Raw genomic sequence first — 19,792 nt, forward strand, 5'->3', positions numbered from 1 at the left:
CTATAAGACTGTAGGGGAGTATTGCCATAAGACTGTAGGGGAGTATTGCTATAAGACTGTAGGGTAGTATTGCTATAAGACTGTATAGGGAGTATTGCTATAAGGCTGAAGGGGAGTATTGCTATAAGACTGTAGGGGAGTATTGCTATAAGACTGTAGGGGAGTATTGCTATAAGACTGTATAGGGAGTATTGCTATAAGGCTGAAGGGGAGTATTGCTATAAGACTGTAGGGGAGTATTGCTATAAGGCCGTAGGGGAGTATTGCTAAAAGACTGTATAGGGAGTATTGCTATAAGACCTTAGGGGAGTATTGCTATAAGACTGTAGGGGAGTATTGCTATAAGACTGTAGGGGAGTATTGCTATAAGGCTGTAGGGGAGTATTGCTATAAGGCTGTAGGGGAGTATTGCTATAAGACTGTAGGGGAGTATTGCTATAAGACTATAGGGGAGTATTGCTATAAGACTGTAGGGGAGTATTGCTATAAGACTGTAGGGGAGTATTGCTATAAGACTGTAGGGGAGTATTGCTATAAGACTGTATAGGGAGTATTGTGTAATTACTACATTATAGTGAGTGTTTAAGTAAATAACATAGGAACATAAACATCCAGGATTCGAAACCACGGTCTCAGGCTTCTTGAACACCTAAAGCCCGAGAATTGTGGCGCCTTATACCCATTGACCACCCCCGTGCCCCACTACAGCGTATATACTTCTAATGATTCTAAGTACGCAAAGAATTGCCGGGATCCGCTGATTTCGAGCCCCGATTCGGATCCGTGGTAAGTTTCATAAGTGACAAACATCCATAACCTGCATAATGTTCGTTTTTTTCCACTCACTCGTCACTCACTCACTCACTCACTCACTCACTCACTCACTCACGCACTCACTCACTCACTCACTCACTCACTCACTCACTCACTCACTCACTCACTTGTGTTAATTCGGACTACTCACACGGAATAATACCGTCCGCATTATAAAAGTTTCAATTTAGACCGGTTCTTCCGGTATATGCAGATGTTTATTAGACACTTTAGTTTTATTAGTTAATATATCAAACTGATTCAAGATCTCAGTCGTGAGTGTAACAAGTAGCGAGATCCGCTGCCACTGACAGCAATGACATACACTGTCGTACATCAGCATCTGCGGCTGCCAATCAAGCTCCAGTCAGTCAAGGCTGTTCGTCTTAACGCTGTGGCACTGTCAGTGAGACGCGATATCGGCGGAGACTTAAACATCTTAATCACGACCTACGATATACTTGCTGAATGACTCACCAATCGATACTACCAAAATAACAATCCATTTACTGCGTCAAGGACAAGCTCAGCCCAGATTGTGTCTCCCAGCTTGTTTTCCACAAAGGAATATGTTACTTAATGCTAATGTGAAATGTTTGTGTCAGAAACTGCTATTTTGATGCATGTCACAAATAAATTATTTATGGAATTCATAAATAAACACTGAGGGTGCGAGCAGATGTATCCAAACACTGGTGTCCAGATTACACGATACCTGAACTAAGCTGGGGGCCATGTAGGTCACAGATATCGACCATTTCACGAGATAAACTGACGAGCAAAAGAAACTATACATCTCAGATGATTTGAATCATATGTTTGACTTTAAATTGAAAATATCTTATATCCAGAAAATGAACTGAACTGGTGGCTAGTCAACGCTACAAGAAAATGTCTACGAGGTTTTATTTTTTAAAATACATTTTGATTTAAAGCTCTTGAATATCAACAAAACATAAATCGCCTAAAGATATGTGATGGTTAAAGGGCAAACGCAAATTTACCAACGGTTCTTTCAGTTTAAAGTACATAAAAAACAAACTCGGGATACTTACTTTGCCCCTCAGCTTATATTCAGAAAACAATAGGGATGCAGCACGTCAGACAGATGTATTTCCAAGAAAATTAAATTGTGTTCGATATGTTTGTTTAATAAACGTTGTTAACCCTCTTGGTGCCATATATAGTACTTCTCACAACCTCAGTTACACGGAATTATAAGGAATTGTAGAATTATAGCTAATGTGACTTCTTGAGTAAAGACAATGCGTTCACAGAGTAATAACCTGAATGTGTGCACATCACCCAGCCTTATTAATTAATATTATATGATCAAACTTCACCCCAGCCTACTTAATTGATATTATATGATCAAACTTCACCCCAGCCTACTTAATTGATATTATATGATCAAACTTCACCCCAGCCTTATTAATTAATATTATATGATCAAAATTCCTCCCCAGCCTTATTAATTAATATTATATGATCAAACTTCACCCAAGCCTACTTAATTGATATTATATGATCAAACTTCACCCCAGCCTTATTAATTAATATTATATGATCAAACTTCACCCCAGCCTACTTAATTAATATTATATGATCAAACTTCACCCCAGCCTTGTTCATTAATATTATATGATCAAACTTCACCCCAGCCTACTTAATTGATATGATATGATCAAACTTCACCCAAGCCTACTTAATTGATATGATATGATCAAACTTCACCCCAGCCTACTTAATTAATATTATATGATCAAATTTCACCCCAGCCATATTAGTTTGTATTTTCGGACAATTTCACATAAGCCTTATGAATAGTATTATCGGACAACACCCCAGCCTTATTCAATAATATTATAAGATTAAACTTCACCCCAGCCTTTTTCATATATATTATATGACCAAACTTCACCTCAACCTTATGAATTAGTATTATAATAACAAACTTCACCCAAGCCTTATTAATTATTATTATTATATGATCAAACTTCACCCAAGCCGTATTAATTAATATTACATGATCAAACTTGACCTCAGTCTTATGAATTAGTATTATGAGAACAAACTTCAACCCAGCCTTATTAATTATTATTATATGATCAAACTTCACCTCAACCTTATGAATAAGTATTATATGATCAAACTTCACCTCAACCTTATTAATTAGTATTATAAGAACAAACTTGACCTCAGCCTACTGAATTAGCATAATAAGAACAAACTTCACGTAAGCCTTCTGAATTTGTATTATGAGAACAAACTTCACGTAAGCCTTCTGAATTAGTATTATGAGAACAAACTTCACGTAAGCCTTCTGAATTTGTATTATGAGAACAAACTTCACATAAGCCTTCTGAATTTGTATTATGAGAACAAACTTCACGTAAGCCTTCTGAATTTGTATTATGAGAACAAACTTCACGTAAGCCTTCTGAATTTGTATTATGAGAACAAACTTCACGTAAGCCTTCTGAATTTGTATTATGAGAACAAACTTCACGTAAGCCTTCTGAATTTGTATTATGAGAACAAACTTCACATAAGCCTTCTGAATTTGTATTATGAGAACAAACTTCACATAAGCCTTCTGAATTTGTATTATGAGAACAAACTTCACATAAGCCTTCTGAATTTGTATTATGAGAACAAACTTCACGTAAGCCTTCTGAATTTGTATTATGAGAACAAACTTCACGTAAGCCTTATTAATTATCCATCCAGCTCACTAGGCAGTGTCATTGTCATGGTAGGAGGTGACGTTATTAACATGATCACATCTTCGACTATCCAGTGTATTAAATGTCCATTCTATTATGATAAATACACGGGACACATACGCTGTCACCGTTTCCAGTATTGTTCGTATGGCGCCCAAAATAGCCCCTCAGTCCAACTGTATTGTGTGTATGTGTGTGTCTGTATTGTGTGTCTGTGTGTCTGTATGTGTGTCTGTATTGTGTGTCTGTATTGTGTGTATGTGTGTGTCTGTATTGTGTGTATGTGTGTGTCTGTATTGTGTGTCTGTGTGTATGTGTGTGTCTGTATTGTGTGTCTGTGTGTCTGTTTGTGTGTCTGTATTGTGTGTCTGTATTGTGTGTATGTGTGTGTCTGTATTGTGTGTATGTGTGTGTCTGTATTGTGTGTCTGTGTGTCTGTATGTGTGTCTGTATGTGTGTCTGTATTGTGTGTCTGTATTGTGTGTATGTGTGTGTCTGTATTGTGTGTATGTGTGTGTCTGTATTGTGTGTCTGTATTGTGTGTATGTGTGTGTCTGTATTGTGTGTATGTGTGTGTCTGTATTGTGTGTCTGTGTGTATGTGTGTGTCTGTATTGTGTGTATGTGTGTGTCTGTATTGTGTGTCTGTGTGTATGTGTGTGTCTGTATTGTGTGTATGTGTGTATCTGTATTGTGTGTATGTGTGTGTAGGGTGGAGTGAGGAGGGGTGTAGCATTGACGCCATACCTGTCTTTTCTGCAGTTTGAGTCGATATATGAGAAGACAGGCAAGTAATAATTCTAAGTACGTTTTGCTTTTACGGTGTCTGTGACATAAATTCTATGTTTCCTTTAACCTGGGTTACCGCCGACGTGACACCCTGCCATGAGACGGAATGACTCACACCGTGACAGCTCTGTCTCTCTTGGACTCATCATGTGGTGAGGTGAAGATGGGTTTAACGTCACGTCCAAGATTATTGTATGCACGTGTGTGTGTGTGTGTGTGTGTGTGTGCGTGCGTCTGCGTGCGTGTAGTTGCTTGTACAAGGCTAGGGCTGATGCCGGTTTATAGTGCTAGCCCACTGATATACTGACTCCGAGCCGACCAGTCCTTGTTTCCCCCCTCTTAATGCCGTGCGCCAGACGGGATAACAACATGTACCATCTTTTAACGTCTTTTGGTATGACGCGGCCGGGGATCGAACCCCGGACCTTCCGCTCTCCGGGCGGACGCTCTACCACTAGACCACGGAGGTGGCCCTCGTCATGTGGAGCCACCATTTCTGTTTACTGCGTTCATGATAAATTAGCACTTGTAGTGAATCAATCACCGGGCGGCATATATGATAGGCATATGCGTCAAGTTGTAGGTGGGTCTGCGAACTGACAATTAAATGTTCAGCAAAGCGGAAGATGTATAATTGCTGTGCAGAGTTGCGTCCCTTAGGCGTTCCAGGAACTTGTGATCGTGGGTTCGAATCCCGGTTGGCCCTCATTATGTTTTTAGGTTTCGTAGCCGTGCACATTGCTTTCACCACTCGCCTACTTGGATTCGAACACAGGATCTGAACATGACGAAATATTGTTTCATTTATCGATGTTTGTTGTCTTCATTACAAAAGTAAGGAATATTCATGCAGAGCATGAAAACACAACGAGTTCCTGATTTACCACTGACTGAATCAGAACATGCGTATTAATTCAAGACTTTGAACTGAAAACCAAAACCAAAAATAAAGAAATGAAAAAATGAATTTGGATTACTTCAGGTTTCTGGATCAAACGACAGAAAAGAGTACAAGAAGCCGGTTTTTGCGACTTCAAGCCGTATTTCACTAATTTTGAACATCAAAAAGGTCCCATAAATTCATATGCATTTTTATCGCAAACAAAAGGCCGAACAAAGACATTCATCACATGCTTGATCAGTTTGCCAGGAACTTGTCAGGAAATCTGAAGAAGAGTCGTCATGTCAGCCAGTCACTGACAAGAATGCATGCAGCGTCTGGCCAGTGGGTATTAGCGTGTCGCTCGTCTCTGTGGAAGGTGCTCTGATTGCCTGGGAATGCACGCATACTTACAGCTATGATGTGAGACGCAATCCTAGTCCAATACCCCTTCAGAAGACCAAATCCTAGCATGACAACGATACACCAGACCAATGGTTTAATACAATATGTAATAAAATCCCACACCGCAAAGTATTATTACAGACCGAATGCATCCAAAACTAGATCAATATTCAGACCCGGTCGAACATGAACAACCCGACACAAAGCCCGGTCCTACAACAATAAAACCTACACTACATCTAGTCCAACATGAACAACCCGACACAAAGCCCGGTCCTACAACAATAAAACCTACACTACATCTAGTCCAACATAAACAACTCAACACTAAGCCCGGTCCTACAACAATAAAACCTACACTACATCTAGTCCAACATAAACAACTCAACACTAAGCCCGGTCCTACAATAATAAAACCTACACTACAACTCGTCCAACATGAACAACCCGACACAAAGCCCGGTCCTACAACAATAAAACCTACACTACATCTAGTCCAACATAAACAACTCAACACTAAGCCCGGTCCTACAATAATAAAACCTACACTACAACTCGTCCAACATGAACAACCCGACACAAAGCCCGGTCCTACAATAATAAAACCTACACTACATCTAGTCCAACATAAACAACTCAACACTAAGCCCGGTCCTACAATAATAAAACCTACACTTTAACTAGTCCAACATGAAAAACCCGACACTAAGCCCGGTACTACAACAATAAAACCTACACTACAACCAGTCCAACATGAACAGGTCGACTCTACGCCCGGTCCTACAATAATAAAACCTACACTTTATCTAGTCCAACATGAAAAACCCGACACTAAGCCCGGTCCTACAATAATAAAACCTACACTACAACTCGTCCAACATGAACAGGTCGACTCTAAGCCCGGTCCTACAATAATAAAACCTACACTACAACTAGTCCAACATGAACAACCCGACACTAAGCCCGGTCCTACAACAATAAAATCTACACTACAACTCGTCCAACATGAACAACCCGACACTAAGCCCGGTCCTATAATAATAAAACCTACACTACAACTCGTCCAACATGAACAACCCGACACTAAGCCCGGTCCTATAATAATAAAACCTACACTACAACTAGTCCAACATGAACAACCCGACACTAAGCCCGGTCTTACAAGAATAAAATCTACACTACAACTCGTCCAACATGAACAACCCGACACTAAGCCCGGTCCTACAATAATAAAACCTACACTACAACTCGTCCAACATGAACAACCCGACACTAAGCCCGGTCCTACAATAATAAAACCTACACTACAACTCGTCCAACATGAACAACCCGACACTAAGCCCGGTCCTACAATAATAAAACCTACACTACTAGTCCAACATTAATAACTCACACAAAACCCTGTCTGGCACACGGCATTAAGGGGCTAAAACAAGGACTGGTCGGCTCGGAGTCAGTATACTGAGTATTCGTTCCTCACGCCGAAGACCCGGGGTCGATTCTCGACATGGGTATAGTGTGTGAAGCCTCCGCCTTGATATTGCTGGAATATTGCCAATAGCGGCTTAAAACCATACTCACTCACTCAAAAGTGGATGGGAAAAGAATTCAATGACTTTACATACATCGAGTCAAAGGTTACATGTATGTCACACGTATATGTGAACGAAGGTCGGGCAACAACAACTACCACCGTAGAATCTTATCACTATACTTCCCTGGCCACGTTATACCAAAAGACGTTAAAAGATGGTACTTGTTGTTACCCTGTCTGGCGCTCGGCATTGAGGGGCTAAGACAAGGACTGGTCGGCTCTGAGTCAGTATACTGTGTCTGAGTGGGGTATTCATGTTAAACTGCGGCATGGTATCTCAGTGTGCTAGCACTATAAATCAGCATCAGTCCGGACTAGTACAAGCAGCCACCCACCCCCACACACACCCCCCCCCCCCCCCCCCCCACACACACACACACACACATACACACACACACACACACACACACACACACGTGCATTCACGTCAATATAAAGGTACAATAAACATGGACGCGACGTTAAACCCAATTTCACCTCACCTCAATATTTAACATTTTCAAAACTCAATTCGTTAACTGAATGATTTGTGAAAGAAACATGTGTCATAAACTTGCCCAAGAAGCCTGTGACCTGTGACACGGCCGGGGATCGAACCGCCGACCTTCCGCTCTCCCAGTCAATACTTTCAATCCAAACAATTTACTTTTGAAAATATTGTTACCATCTTTGCGTTTCAGTTTTTAGAGAGTTTACATAATATAGATGAAGGATTAAAAAACAACCCCCCCCCCCCCCCCCCCCCCCCCCCCCCCGGAAAATATCTCTGTACTTTGTTTACGACATACATATATACTTTTCGGTTGGGGTAATCGTCTTATATGTGACTTTACTCTACAAACGATGTAGTTCAAGGACATTGCCCCCGGCAAGGGCGGTAATCACTCCCTGACTATTCAGCCATCAGCACATAAAACGAGATTTGTTACCGGGCCGGTCCTGGATACGCCGTGGTGATGGATGATGGCAAATGAAACACATCTGTCTTAATGTGTTATGTTACCAAACAGATCTATTGACATTTCAGACAAGTTTATGCTTGAAGAAAACACATCATTGCAACATATCCACCATCATGTCTGCCTACCGACTTTAGACCATTGATGTGGTTGCATGTTGAAGGTTTTATGAGACAGGCTTGTGAAGTAATACTTTGTTTTCTGAAGCAAGTTTTTACACACAATAAAACTTTTATATTTTGTTAAAATTGTAGAATTTCTATAAATGTAAAACATCAACGCAAGAGAATAAAGTCTCGAGTGTTTGCCGAAACAGATTCCATTGATCGTAAAAGGCGAATTAGTGATGGAAATTATATGAATGGATACTGAAAATCAGTGATGACACAAGATATTCGCGAAAAGGGTAAGCAATGTCGGTCCTTGTGGTTCTGATGGTGAGGATGCACCTCTTGGTATACACCCCCTTCATCAATATTTCAGTACCTGTTGTATGTTATCGACCCCTGAAGATCCGGGGTAGAATAGGTCTTCAGCAACCTGTGCTTGCCGTAAAAGGCGACTATGATTGTCGTAAGAGGCGACTAACGGGATCGGGTGGTCAGGCTCGCTGACTTGGTTGATGCATGTCATCGTATCCCAATTGCGTGGATCGATGCTCATGATGTCAACCACTGGATTGTCTGGCCCAGACTCGATTATGTTTCAGACCGCCATCTTATAGCTGGAATATTGCTGAGTGAGGCGTTAAACAAAAAACAAACAAACAAAACCGTGATTGTATTTTATGTCATCAGGGAAACATGGGACACGTTTTGCCCTGTCGCCCAAACTCGCATGTACGCAGCGTTACGTCCATCAGACATGCCAGAAATCTTGATCGTGGCTTCGAATCCTATATTGCTCCTGGTTACGATTCTTGGTCTGTCAACACCAGACCCGTGGTCTAGAGTTTCACCAGAGTGGTCAGTGTCTCAGACCTGGATCACTTTGAGATTTCCTCCCACACCAGGCTGACATGAAGTGATTTGCATGAATACTGCTCAAAACAACTCGGTTAATTTTTCATCACTGATACGAAAACAGAAATGTATGAAAATATTATCAATAATCAACCATGATCACATTGGACGATATGGGCCATTTTAAGTCATATAATTTAGTTGTAGCTGAGTTGGTACCAACACAAACTATCTGGGTATCTGGGAAGGTGTTCCTTCTTTCCAGACTTGAAAATATGATAAAATCTGTAAGCCCGCAAGCGTTAGTAGTGAAGCACAGGTGAGCCGCATTAACATCGGTAGTGAAGCCGCAATAAATATGTCATGGCTCGTTCCCATGTGACCTCTGAGATGTCCTGTTGTTCAATCCTCTTTCCCTACCTCATGGGCGGTGTTCGGAAACACCATCATCGGTAGCGTTGACGTAAACTGTAGCCAAGGTCAGCGTTCGTTTCAGAATAAATCGATTCGGAATTTTCTGAATCCTGTAATCCTGCTGAGGGTCAACGTTCTTTCGAGATAAGATGGGGTTTGCGTTGTGACTGTGGCTGTAATACAGTAAACTACGGTTATAACGAACACGCTTATAACGAACTGACGGATATAACGAACTTACTTTTTGGTCCCGACTATTTGCTGTAGTTATGCTGTATATATGCTTATAACGAACTACGGTTATAACGAACTAAAATTAGTAGTCCCTTTGAGTTCGTTATAACCGTACTTCACTGTATGTAATCAGTGGATGGAATAAGTATCAATCATGTGAGATGTGTTAGGGTAAAAGTATGCTCGTTTATTCAAGGGGTACAGTGGTAATTACATTGTAGATATATATTTCGTCATGAAGTTTCTATGTCACATCATCTCAATACGAATGGATCTCAGTACAGGGCATCGCCCTTATCAGGTGCGGATACAGCGCTTTGTAGAGGTGTGGGGGTGGGGGGTGGGGGTGAGGGGAGGGTGTGGTTGGGCGGGATGTGTGGGGGTGGTTTGCGGTGATATTGGAGCGGGGGGCACTTATAATTAAACCAATGAACGGAAATAATCCGGGGGGAATTTGTTTGCCAAATAATTGTTAATGTTTTGTTATTTTTGTTGAAATGTCCCCGAATGATGTAGTTATATGTTTGTTAATTCGTGAAAATGATTAGTATATGTCACAAGTGTGTGTGTGTGTGTGTGTGTGTGTGTGTGTGTGTGTGTGTGTGTGTGTGTGTGCACCCATCCCAACCAGTGCCCATGATTGATCTATTCTTATAAAATGGCCATCGGAAAGTTTTCACAGGGAATAGGAATCACTATACACAAGAATCGAGACCATTCGCATTGAAAACAAAAGAGGATCTCACACCACTTGGACCAAGAGAAGCGAAACATTATACCAACATATACAAAGCGCCTTTAATAACACGACGGCTAATTATTCTCTTGAAATAAACATTCAAAGGTCAACGTCCTTTTAAATGAACATGTCATTGTCCTAAGTAAGGCTGATGTTCCTCCCTGCTGGGGCTTTCAGCTTGATGTCATATCTCCACACGCGCCGCACGTCCCCGGTCCCGAGTTAATCCTGGCTGTAAACTTCCTACCAAAGTTTGATGACTTTCGGCACCTAAAATTAGGTACCTCGTCAATGAAAATAACATTAATAGCATCTGTACATTTGCGCTTCTTGAACACATTTAATATAAACTAATAATGACACTACTGTCTGCCTATTAGTGAGTGAGTATGGCTTTACGCCGCTTGTAGCAATATTCCAGCAATATCACGGCAATATTCCAGCAATATCAGAAATGTGCTTCACACATTGTACCCATTTCGGGAATCGAACCCGGGTCTTCGGCGTGACGAGCGAACGCTTTAACCACTAGGCTACCCTACCGCCCCTGTCTGCCTATTAATCAGATAGGTTTCAAATACGATCTGTAATTGTTGTCCATTTTTTACCTAGTTTGTAAACTGACTAGTGTTGTCTCAAAAAGTCTTCAACTATTACATAATTTTAAGTTTTAGGTATGTTTACAAAAGCAATCTTCAAGTTACAAAGATTTAATTTAAATGAATTAATTTTTTTAACCAGAGTACAAAACATTAAAATGTCATGTTGCGTGGATGGTAAAGTTTAATTACTGTGTAAGACAATGCGTTTGTTTAAGCTTCGGTGATTAATGAGAAAGTTATTACACATCACTGTCATTAGTCAGTGTGCAACCAAACATGAAAGTCACATACAACCGTTTCAGCAGTGCGCGCAGCTGCAGCATCATTGCCTGCTTGAGATGCGTACTCGTGAAATCCAGATCGTATTCCAGGACCTCAACACTACAATCATGCACGGCACATAACTGATATTAATACAAGCAGTCAAACCCTTTCCATAATCATGAGAAATCCATTGTACGATTTCGATTGTGTCGAAACCATGTGTTTATGAATCACTATTAGGAAATGTCCTCCACATGTCTACCATAAATTTCTTGAAAGCTTTATTCTTGATCAAACAAATTTTGAGCAAGAGTCGTATGTCCCTCATTGAAAGCCCATGCTCGATTTTATCTAAAAATGTAGACACCAAAGGCTGGGGCAGCCGGAATATTTCTCCACGTTAAGGGTTGGGTTGGTTTGTTGTTTAACGCCTCACTCAGCAGTATTCCAGCTATATGACGGCGGTCTGTAAATAATCGAGTCTGGACCAGACAATCCAGTGATTGATATCATGAGGATCGATCCACGCAATTGGGATCGATGACATGCTTCAACCAAGTCAGCGAGCCTGACCACCCGATCCCGTTAGTCGCCTTTTACGACAAGCATAGTCACCTTTTACGGCAAGCATGGGTTGCTGAAGACCTATTCTACCCCGGAATCTTCACGGGTCTCCACATTAAGGGAACGTTGACTTTTGGAAAGTTGAAGTGATCTCTCTTGTCATGTAGTCTGGGTAAGAGTTTATTGTGCATAGATCAAAATATGAAACATAAGAGGCGAATTCACTTCTCTCTTTTATTTCTAGGTCATGTGGGTAAATCAGCTGAAGAGATGGTCGTACACGTTTGACCATCATTAAACGATATCAGATCATTGATAAAATCTTCAGCTCAAGTTAATTGTCTTATCAAATTCCAATTCATATGCTGAAAAGAAAGAGAGCGTCAAGGCGAGGAGCGCAGTTGGTGCCCATAGGGATGCCTCTTGCCTAAATGTCCCGCCCCTAAGTTTCACATATACATGTATGTCTTTGAGGAGTTTCAGCATTACATCACTCCACATATTATCTTAGTAAATTTCAGATGACAGTTGTCTTCATGTATTAATTTTTGTCTTAAATCTCATAATATGCAGAATTAGCTGCATCTATGGCCACCACGTTAAGGGACAGATGTCGCTTTCACAAGGACCAAACTGAGAACAGCTGTCTTTGTGCTGCGTAGCTTTTTTCGAGACAGGGCCCAACTAAATACAGCTGTCTTTGTGATGCGCGTGGCTTATTTCGAGACAGGGCCCAACATAATACAGCTGTCTTTGTGCTGCGTAGCTTTTTTCAAGACAGGGCCCAACTAAATACAGCTGTCTTTGTGATGCGCGTGGCTTATTTCGAGACAGGGCCCAACATAATACAGCTGTCTTTGTGATGCGCGTGGCTTATTTCCAGACAGGGCCCAACTAAATACAGCTGTCTTTGTGATGCGCGTGGCTTATTTCGAGACAGGACCCAACTAAATACAGCTGTCTTTGTGATGCGCGTGGCTTATTTCGAGACAGGGCCCAACTAAATACAGCTGTCTTTGTGATGCGCGTGGCCTATTTCAAGACCGGGCCCAACTAAATACAGCTGTCTTTGTGATGCGCGTGGCTTATTTCGAGACAGGACCAAACTTAAAACAGCTGTCTTTGTGATGCGCGTGGCTTATTTCGAGACAGGACCAAACTGAATACAGCTGTCTTTGTGATGCGCGTGGCTTATTTCGAGACAGGACCAAACTGAATACAGCTGTCTTTGTGGTGCGCGTGGCTTATTTCGAGACAGGACCAAACTGAATACAGCTGTCTTTGTGATGCGCGTGGCTTATTTCGAGACAGGACCAAACTAAATACAGCTGTCTTTGTGATGCGCGTGGCTTATTTCGGACAACGTTTCCAAATTATCCAAAATGGTAACTACGTTGTTCTTATGACAATAAGTATCGTGGAGATTACCTGGTACATGTGTGGAGCACACGTCGACCTTGGTTGCACATTGCCAAATATGCCGACAATAGGATTAAATCAGTGAATCTGCTTTCAGAAACTAATGTTCGTTGCAGGTGGCAAGAAATCCTTCAAGAATAGTTTTAAAAAATCGATAAAAAACATACATTCTTAAATTGTAATCGCTTGCAATCGGCGCAAAAGAATATTTTTACTTCAAAATATATTGACTGACGTGTTGATCGGATTACTGACAGGACATCTCTAAGCCTCCCAAGCTGTGACGGACGTTTCACGAGGATATTACCGTCAACGTGAGCGATCGAGAGTGACGTTCCACCAGCTGCACTCAAGGGTTCTAGTGCAGAAAAGGGAAACTGAAGTATAACTAACCCCTTGCTGTCACGAGTCACGAGCCTAGATGTCTGGTTAAAGTGAAAGTAGGCTAGGCCAAGGCTAGGCTGTATCAATATGCACAACGGTCCGTCAGTCGGGAACAACAATGCCCCTTATTTCTCTGAGTTCATAGGAAATACATGTTGTTCTCTCTGAAAGATGAAGACGAACCTGAAAATCGGTGACAAACTTTTTCTGGACATTTCTACTTTTTGGCACGATTCATTTTTTTCAAGAACGAAGTTTTTTGAGGGGTTGACGTTCAAGTAGCTAGCTTTTATGAAAAGCTTACTTTTATGAAGAGATAACGTTTATGAAGAACTGACGTTCATGAAGATCTGACGTTTATGAAGATCTGACGTTTATGAAGAGCTGAGGTTTATGAAGAGCTGACGTTTATGAAAAGCTGAGGTTAATGAAGAGCTGAGGTTTGTGAAGTGCTGAGGTTTGTGAAGAGCTGAGGTTTATGAAGAGCTGACGTTTATAAAGAGCTGACGTTTATGAAGAGCTGACGTTTATGAAAAGCTGATGTTAGTAAAGAGCTTATGTTAGTAAAGAGCTGTCGTTTATGGAGCGCTGACGTTTATAAAGAGCTGAGGTTTGTGAAGAGCTGACGTTTATGAAGAGTTGACTTCATGGAAACGTTTAGAAAAGTTGACAACAAAATGAATAACTTTTTAAACTTACCTTTTTCACCTAGCATCTTGCCACCCTGCTCATACAAGGTCATATCAGGTCAGAACATGGCCGTTTTCTCCCATAGTTGGACATGCAAAGTAATTTCACATAGTTGTGCCTACTGCGCATTTGTTTGAACTACATCTGCGGATATACATGTATTTGCACAAGTTATATGCGATCTACTTGATGACCGCGTTCACATTTGTGAGCGAGAGCTTATCAGAAGATATAACACGAACAAGGTCTGTAAAACCTCTTTCACAAGTTATATATGCCAAGGTATATTTGTCCATCACTTTTCAAGTTGAAGAAAACATTAACAGTCCAATGTATGACCTCGATTGTGCCTTAAATAACATCCTTTATCATCAAAAACTGGCTCCCACTGGAGATGTCGCTTGGATGAGATCAAGCAATATCTACATTGTAGATATCGCTGCAATAAAATTGCATAACAAACGTTTGCAGACCATTGTTACCATGACGTCACAATCAAATGACGTCACTAATGGCCCTGCTACTGAAACTGTTAAAAGTACATTTTACACTTAAGGCACTGCTAATTACTTCTACAAACTGATATAAGTTGGAAGAATGATGATGGATGAGAAATAAAATCTTGACAAGTGCCTTGCTAAAGAATGGAATGCTGAACGATCCTGACGTTATTTTGACATCCAAAGTAGCCAAGCCTGAATAATTGCACTGACTGTGAACTAGATGCACTGCAGACGTTATTGTGATTCCGCTGCATTGTTGGCCTGTGGGGATCCTTGTTGGGAGAGAGAGAGAGAGAGAGAGAGAGAGAGAGAGAGAGAGAGAGAGAGAGAGAGAGAGAGAGAGAGAGAGAGAGAGAGAGAGAGAGAGAGAGAGAGCTTGCCTCTTTTGTGTTTGCGTTTGTTTGTCGCTGCGTTTGTTTGTCGCTGAATTCTATTTTAGAACGGGGAAACAACATAATTAACATAACTTTACATAAATATGGCTAACAAGTAATTATATGGCGTTTTCACTTTGACTTTAAACCCTCAACATTCCGTCGAATGTGTCTAGGAGACACTTTCGTTAACGTTACACAACTACGTGTTACACATCAACTACGTGTTACACATCAACTACGTCCTATGTAACTTTACTGCGAGGACGCAAGGGGAACAGATATTCTAACCTCCTCGAGACTTCAGGAAGCTGGGGCTACTGGGATGATGTTGGTGGGAGCACCTGTCAGCTGTTACTTCACGTGACACTGAACATGTGTGTATTGCACATAACGCATATCAGCTTTTAGGAGTCCTGTTGAATAACAACGCAAGACATGTCAAATATCATGAACGCCATTTGACAGTATCGCCTGCAGGAATAGTCGTGATGCCACACTTGTCATTAGTTTCCATAATATCTCTTTCACTAAACAAGGCTGAATTAAACCTTGACTGAATTGACTGAGCTGTCTCCTCACTCAATAAGGTGGGGTGAAATGGGGTTTAACGTCGCGTCCAAGATTATTGCACTTATATAGCGACGTGCATGCACGGGTATGTGTTTGTGTGGCTGCTTGTACTAGTCCGGACTGATACCGATTTATAGTGCTAGCACACTGAGATACCATGACGCAGTTTAACATGAATACCCCACTCAGACACAGTATACTGACTCCGAGCCGACCAGTCCTTGTTTTAGCCCCTTAATGCCGAGCGCCAGACAGGGTAACAACAAGTACCATCTTTTAACGTCTTTTGGTATGACGCGCCTGGGGATCGAACCCCGGACATTCCGCTCTCCGAGCGGACGTTCTACCATTAGACCACGGAGACGGTCTTCACTCAAAAAGACACTCGTCTTCTATTCCAAGATTACAGATTACTTTAAAGACAGAAATGTAATTGAAGGTATAGAGTTATGTTCCTATTCCGTTAGTCGCCTTTTACGACTATGCTTGTCGTAAAAGGCGACTAACGGGATCGGGTGGTCAGGCTCGCTGACTTCGTTGATGCATGTCATCGATCCCAATTGCGTGGATCGATGCTCATGATATTTATCACTGAATTGTCTGGTCCAGACTCGATTATTTACAGACCGCCGTCATATAGCTCGAATATTGCTGAGTGCGGCGTTAAACAAGAATCCAATCCAATCCAATCGTATATAGTAGAGCGTCCGCCAGGAGATCGGAAGGTCCGGAGTTCGATACCCGGCTGCGTCATACCAAAAAAACGTTAAAGTATGGTACATGTTGTTACTCTGTCAGGCGCTTGGCATTGAGGGTCTAAAACAAGGACTGGTCGGCTCGGAGTCAGTATACTGTGTCTGAGTGGGGTATTCATGTTTAACTGCGGCATGGTATCTCAGTGGGCTAGCACTATAAATCGGCATCAGTCCGGTCTAGTACAAGCAGACACACAAACACACACACACGCGCAAACACACACACGTACGCACGCACGCACGCACGCGCGCACGCACGCACGCGCGCACGCACGCACGCGCGCGTGTAAGTCACTATGTAAATGCAATAATCTTGGACGCGAAGTTAAACGCAATTTCACCTCACCTCACCTCACCTCACCTCATCTTTAATCAAAAACAGACCACATATATAGCATTAAAACAATTCTAAATTTTCTCTTTGTTATAAGATTCTGGTTCCAATAAACTCTTAAATTCATTCCTAATTGTTATATTAATCATCAATAATTATTCGGCTAAATCAGTATCACTAAATATTTAATAATGAGATCAGTAACCACCAGAAGGTAACATGACATAACAGATTTCTTCATATCACCTGGCCATGACCATCGTATATTTCTGAAAAAATATATATGGCAACTTTATGAAAAATATTCTTTTGTGTTCACCCCCATAGGTAGTGGGAGGGAGGAGGCGAGAGAGAAGTTTTGGTCGTTCTGACTGCCACTGCCACGAGACACTCCTGACAAGCCAAGTAGCCATTCATATCCTGGAGCTGGCTCCAAGAATTGTATTCACGAGATGCGGAATAGAACGCGGATGCAAGGCGAGAGGAATAGGTGCGTAAATCACAAGGCTACCCCATCGTCCCTCAACATGCGTGACACGTGTGTGGTTGTGTGTGCGTGCGTGTGTGCGCGTGCCAGAGCGTGTGTGTGTGAGTGTGAGTGTGAGTGTGATGTACTTTACGCCTTTCTAAAAATCTAAACTTGTAACTATTCCTCCGTTATAAACCACAGCAGATAAATACTGCACAAAACAAATATAAAAACTCCAAGTGACGAGCACTTGCACGAGACAGTAGAGGGGAGATAACTCTACATACTTGCACAAAGCTGAGATTTAGTTACTGTAAACCTCGTGTGAACAGGATCGTATCTTGATTACTTATTATTATCTGTTATTACTTTTTCATGGAAAAACCTTTAAAAGTGCAAATATTCACTACTAAAGAAGTGATTTAAGTGGATTTAACACCTTTCTTACTACTGTATGTTATTTTGAGTTCTCTCGTCTGCGCTGTTCTGGAAGTGGGAACACATACTTTACATAAAGCTCATAAAAGGGAACATTCTGTTGTGTGTGTAGCTGGAGAACGGGGAACATTCAGTTGTATGTGTAGCTGTTGAACGGAGAACATTCTGTTGTATGTGTAGCTGATGAACGGGGAACATTCAGTTGTATGTGTAGCTGTTGAACGGAGAACATTCTGTTGTGTGTGTAGCTGGAGAACGGGGAATATTCAGTTGCATGAGTAGCTGATGAACGGGGAACATTCTGTTGTATGTGTAGCTGGTGAACGGGCAACATTCTGTTGTATGTGTAGCTGGAGTACCGGTAACATTCGGTTGTATGTATAGCTGGTGAACGGGGAACATTCTGTTGTTTGTGCAGCTGTTGAGCGTGGAAAATTCTGTTGTTTGTGTAGCTGGGGAACGGAGAACATTCTGTTGTATGTGTAGCTGGAGAACGGGGAACATTCTGTTGTATGTGTAGCTGGAGAACGGGGAACACTCTGTTGTATGTGTAGCTGGAGAACGGGGAACATTCTGTTGTATGTGTAGCTGGAGAACGGGGAACATTCTGTTGTATGTGTAGCTGGAGAACGGGGGACATTCTGTTGTATGTGTAGCTGGAGAACGGGGAACATTCTGTTGTATGTGTCGCTGTTGAATGGGGGACATTCTCTTGCATGTGTAGTTTGGGAATGGGGAACATTCTGTTGTATGTGTAGCTGTTGAACGGGGGACATTCTGTTGTATGTGTAGCTGTTGAACGGGGGACATTCTGTTGTATGTGTAGCTGGAGAACGGGGGACATTCTGTTGCATGTGTAGCTGGGGAACGGAGAACATTCTGTTGTATGTGTGGCTGGAGAACGGGGAACATTCTGTTGTATGTGTAGCTGGTCAACGGGGAACATTCTGTTGTATGTGTAGCTGGAGAACGGGGAACATTCTGTTGTATGTGTAGCTGGTCAACGGGGAACATTCTGTTGTATGTGTAGCTGGTGAACGGGGAACATTCTGTTGTATGTGTAGCTGGAGAACGGGGGACATTCTGTTGTATGTGTAGCTGGAGAACGGGGGACATTCTGTTGTATGTGTAGCTGTTGAACGGGGGACATTCTGTTGCATGTGTAGCTGGGGAATGGGGAACATTCTGTTGTATGTGTAGCTGGGGAACGGGGAACATTCCCCTGAACGGAGGAGATTCCAATTGGTAATAAATTGTATTCTTAGTTGATGAGGGGGCACGGGTGGCCCAGTCGTCTAAGGCGCCGCGATTTGCTGTGCAGAGTTGCGTCCCTTGGGCACGCCAGAAACCTATGATTGTGGGCTCGAATCCCGGTTCGCCCCGATTATGTTTCTAGGTTTGTCAGCACCATACCCGTGCTCGTGGGTTTCACCGAAGTGGTAAACGTCTGAGACCTGCATCACTTCGGTCTTTCCTCCCACATTAAGCTGACACGCCGCAATATAACTGGAATACTGTTAAAAGCGGCGTTAAACTCAACTCTCTCACTCACTCTTAGTTTATGAACTGAGAACATGCCACTACTACTACTACTACTACTACTACTACTAGTTGAAAATAAGTAAATGACCACACAAGATCAAGGCATAATCAATACATAATATTGAAACAAATAGTGTTTGGTTTCTAAGTCAAATCAGTCACAACAAGGGGTCAAATACGCGACAGCAGCAAAAGTAACGAGCCTAGAACTAACGACAGTGCACTCGCGAATGTCCTAAATTTTGCCAATGTAGAAAATCTTGAAACAGTCCTGTCCCGGTTCATCCAGTGTCGTGTTGGACGCTGGCAGGAGGTCGGTGTTGTCAGACAGGTATCCAAGCCGCACTTGTCAAGTAGATAAGACGCA

Source organism: Haliotis rufescens, unplaced genomic scaffold (genome assembly GCF_023055435.1).
Source record: "Haliotis rufescens isolate VD_foot unplaced genomic scaffold, xgHalRufe1.0.p SCAF_2, whole genome shotgun sequence".
NCBI classification, from domain to species: domain Eukaryota; kingdom Metazoa; phylum Mollusca; class Gastropoda; order Lepetellida; family Haliotidae; genus Haliotis; species Haliotis rufescens.